Source organism: Palaemon carinicauda, chromosome 9, assembly GCF_036898095.1.
Source record: "Palaemon carinicauda isolate YSFRI2023 chromosome 9, ASM3689809v2, whole genome shotgun sequence".
Lineage (NCBI taxonomy): Eukaryota > Metazoa > Arthropoda > Malacostraca > Decapoda > Palaemonidae > Palaemon > Palaemon carinicauda.
Genome location: NC_090733.1, coordinates 144,072,306 through 144,077,305, shown reverse-complemented (window position 1 = coordinate 144,077,305; position 5,000 = coordinate 144,072,306). Strand labels below are relative to the sequence as shown.

The 5,000-nt window shown below is 28.6% G+C and overlaps 2 protein-coding genes across 5 annotated transcripts in view; one reads left to right on the top strand and one right to left on the bottom strand.

Annotated features, from left to right (window-relative positions):
• The window catches only part of LOC137647222 (BTB/POZ domain-containing protein 6-B-like), a 129,169-nt gene that overhangs the window by 70,457 nt on the left and 53,712 nt on the right, over positions 1 to 5,000 (bottom strand). The gene's annotated exons all lie outside the window — the stretch shown is intronic.
• LOC137647224 (uncharacterized) overlaps positions 1 to 5,000 on the top strand; it is a 300,889-nt gene that overhangs the window by 248,285 nt on the left and 47,604 nt on the right.

Below are 5,000 nucleotides of genomic sequence, written 5' to 3'. Positions count from 1 at the left end.
GCTTGAGTCAGGTTTTCTCCCTTATCACACACAGCTACCACGTGAAATTTTTTTTTCCATTCGGTTTGAGGCACTTGGCTCCAACACTTGTGCTCCTTATGACCTTAACTATATTTACTCCTTTGCTTGCGTGTCCCCAAAAAAGGATCGTCAGTATTTTGTCCGAATGGAGCGTGATCATCTTTTTTTTTTATTTAGTTTAAATTTTACTCAACTCTAATATTAGTAATTATAATAAGTTTTAAAAGTGGCTCGGTTTATATGTTATCTCTTTTTATTATTGTCCTTGTTAATGGTTTTATTACGTTTTATACTAGAGACTTAATTTTTTGGTGACTGTTGAGCTTTGTTTAGCCACCTATCAGTTATTCAGAGAGGGAAGTGAAGTAGCCATTTGTATTGTTATATATATATATATATATATATATATATATATATATATATATATATATATATATATATATATATGTATGTATATATATATATATATATATATATATATATATATATATATATATGTGTGTGTGTGTGTATAATATATATATATATATATATATATATATATATATATATATATATTTATATATATATATATATATATATATATATATATATATATATATATATATATATATATATATATATATATATATACATGTACACTGTATTTACTGTAAGTGTGTTTGAGTGCAGTCAAGTATAAACAACGTAGCCAACATTAATTAAAATGATTTTAGTATTTTCTAACGATAATGTGAATATAACGATTTAATTTATGAGCGAGGCAATAGATGAAAACAATATATATTACAAAAAACAGATATCCAACAAGAGTTATTTTTCCCGGCGTCTATTTATACCATTATTACAACAGAGCTTTGTTATCGCCTCTTGGGGGTCATCAGGTGTGCATTTGACCTCGACCAGAGATGATGTATATTTATTTCTATTTCGATGTTCTTGTTGTCGATATTTCTATTTCTATTTCGATGTTCATGTAGTCGATAATTCTATTTCTATTTCGATGTTCACCTTGGCGAAACAGGTATTTGTATTTCGATGTTCATGTCGTCGATATTTCTATTTCTATTTCGATGTTCATGTCGATATTTGTATTTCTATTTCGATGTTCATGTTGTCGATATTTCTATTTCGATGTTCACGTTTTCGATATTTCTATTTCTATTTCGATGTTCACTCTGGCGATATTTGTATTCCTATGTGTAGTGTATGTACAGTAAGCGTAAAATTGTCATTATTATTATTATTATTATTATTATTATTATTATTATTATTATTATAATTATTATTATTATTATTATTATTATTATTATTATATGTCTAGTATATGTACAGTAAGCGTGAAGGTGAATTGTTTTGCGTAGAAGTGAATTTCAGATGGTCTTTAATGTCTTCATTATTGCAGTAAAGAGAAAAGTCAAGGAGGTACTAAAGTTTAGAGTAAAATTTTATCGCCTAAGTATGCTGTTTGGGAGTTAATGATAATGATATGGCAGATGATATAGCGCTAGTTAAAAGGCCACTCAAGAATGACAGAGGCAAGAGACAGTGACAGTGACAATGCCCTATCATATATACACAGATCAGTGCCCAAGCCCTCTTTCCACCCAAACTAAGACGAGAGGGGCCAGGCAATGGCTGCTGATGACTTAGCAGATAGACCTAAAGGCTCCCCCAAACCCTCCATCCCTAGTTTACAAGGCTGGTGTGATTGCAGCAACAAAAGGAAATAAGGAGTTTGATCGGAACTCGAACCCGTCTGGCGTTCACCAGTCAGGGACGTTACCACATTAGCCGCCGAAAGACTGGTTATTGAAGGTGATAGTTTTTATAAGGGAGGGAAAATGAAAGTGAATAGAAAAAAAGAGAAATTTATGTATGAGGAAGTGAAATTGAGTGCTTTTATCGTTGATAAAAAATGGTAGATGAAAGAATAGGGAAATCTTGGATTAGGGAAGGTATGATAAGAGCATTACTCATGCTAGCAAAAGTTGCAGAGGAATTATTGAACCAAGTCTCCTTTATAGAAGTTAGGTGTGGGTGTTAAACAAACAGAAAATGTTGAGTTTAATATGTCAAATACGAGTGGAAAGAGATGTTTGTGGGTAGGATGTTATTACGTACTATGTTAAAGTAAAGGTATTCAGAGTTAGTTTTGATCCTTAGGCAAATTAATATTTTCAACGAAACCACGAATGTTCAACAGTCAAAATTTTAAACTTATTTTGAAAGAATCTCCATTCGTATCTAACGCAAGAACTCTCTTATCTACCGACAATGCCACCTCTATACTCGTGACCATCCAATTTAAATTGTGTATATCCAGGCTCGAGGTGAGGATGGCAGGTTCATCCTTGCCAAGATTCTTGGACATGATGTGTCCTACTATGCGAGCGGCATTTTTAGATTTATTTCAGAAGCAGGTCTTCTGAAAACTATTTAATTGTTGTAATGACTCTTAACTTTTATGGTTTTAATTGAATTCTCTTTTATTTTTCATATATAATAAATGCTATCGGCGTCAATGACCTTAGATGTCAGGATGCCAGAAAACTTGCAATCAATCAATCAATCGCGTATATCCATCACTTACATTATTTTGTTCCCAAATCTTTCTCTTTCTTTCTTGATCTATGAATATGATCTATGACTATTGAACCGTTTTCTCTTATCCTCGAACTGCTTTTTTCGTTCATCTCTAAGAGTCTTTCTGTCCACCTTTCAGCTATTACAGACATAATCACTGTTTAAACTTCTCATTCCGGCACCCCCTGCCCTTTCACTTTCATGTCATTAATAGTCAAATCTCAGGGTTTTTTTTTTTTTTTTTTTTTTTTTTTTTTTTTTTTTTTTTTTTTTTTATACAGAACAATTAAACTCTTATGGATTTCTTCTCTTCTGTATTCTAAGATCGAAGCCTGAATTTTTTATTATAACTTTCACTTGATTATTGAATTAATTCAGTATGTGAAGCTGCGAAATTTGTGGCCTGCCTAATTAGTAATGTTCATGCTCTCCCTACCCGAGGGATGGGGAGAGCAGAGCGTGTGTGTTGTGTGTGCATTTACACATTTATGTAATATGTATATATATACAGTATATATGTGTGTGTTTGTGTGCATTTACACATTTATGTAATATGTATATATATACAGTATATATGTGTGTGTTTGTGTGCATTTACACATTTATGTAATATATATATATATATATATATATATATATATATATATATATATATATATATATATATATATATATATATATATATATATATATACTCACACATGTACGTGCATGTGTGTGAGTGTGTTTGTGTATGTGTTTGTGTGCATTTACACAATTATGTAATATATAAATTTATATATACAAATATGTATACATACAAATACATCGTATGTATATAAATATATATGTATATTGTATTATGTATATATATATATATATATATATATATATATATATATATTATATATATATATATATATTATATATATATAACCATGAAGCAATGGGATCTTTCCATATGTATGTTTGTGTGTTTGAATAGCGAAGGTCAGAGAGATAAATTGATAGTAAGGCCACCGATGTGGATCGCAAATGGTGAAAAGTCTAGCCAGAAAAGGGGAAGGTTGAATACCTGGCATAGGTTGGTAAATAGGGGTCATTTTGTGACTCCCCAACTTAAAATGTGACTTTTTTTTATTTTACTTTTATCTTCGTTTAAGGTGTGAATAATTTGAGTTCGTTTATTTGCGTTTTTTAATATTTTATCTTTTTGACTGGTGGTTTTAAAGTAATAATAATAATAATAATAATAATAATAATAATAATAATAATAATAATAATAATAATAATAATAATAATAATTATACCGAAATAGTAGAATTTGAAAGTTTGTTTAAATGCATTTTTTTTCATCTATTTTTTATAACTATCTTATTGACTGGTTGTTTTTAAAGTAAAAATAATAATAATAGTAATTATAGTGAAATAGTAGAATTTAAAAGTTTGTTTGAGTTTTTATATTTTATCACCATCTTTTTGACTGGTTAATTTAAAGTAATAATAATAATAATAATAGTAATTATAACGGATTAGTAATGATGATAATGATTTTAATGATAATGATAATACTAACAAATGATAATGGCAAAAATACATAAGTGTAACAGATAAAGATGAAGTAATATGAATGTATAATAAAACGAAGGCCAAGTATGACGATTAAACCGAAGTAAGTTTATAATGCAGTTTTGAGACCTACAGTATCACATACACCATATTTCTATGTTTAGTTTCTATTTAGTGCGAGGTCACCAGATGTTTTTATATACTGACCTAAATGATTTTATTACGCTATATAATATAACATTGATAAAGTTTAGTTTCTTTCGTTTTTGGAATTTTCTTCTATGTAAAAGTCGACGAATAAAGGAATATCGAAAGTTTATCGAAATAAGAGATTAATTATTAATTTGCAAAATGATTTTGCTTTGAAAGAAAGGTGGGATAAATTATGGGTTATATTGCTAGAATTAAAGTGTTGTTAGTGACACGGGTTTTGTTTGCTATTAAAAAAAATGAAAAATGAAAAAAAAAAATGTAAAGGTCAGAATTTTGGGAAATTATGGGACAAAGAATAATGCGGTGTTTTTTTTTTTCTTAATTTTTTTAACATCACTTTTAATTTTAACAAAGAAAGATTATTATTTTATAACGGAATCCTATAAAACAATGGAGGTAGGAATTAGAAGCAAGTCTTAGAAAGTTATATTAATTTAAAATCAATATCTTATTAATGTGAAAGATAAAAGCGATGTTAAAAAAGAACGTTTTGTCTTTACTTTCTCTTGTTTATGTCCATTTTATTTTTGAATAATGTTTTCTTCCTTGACTCAACAATGTTATGTAATCCAGTTTATTCACCTTTGTTGGCAAACACCTGCCCCCTTGAGTCGAATATTAATCATTTTAAT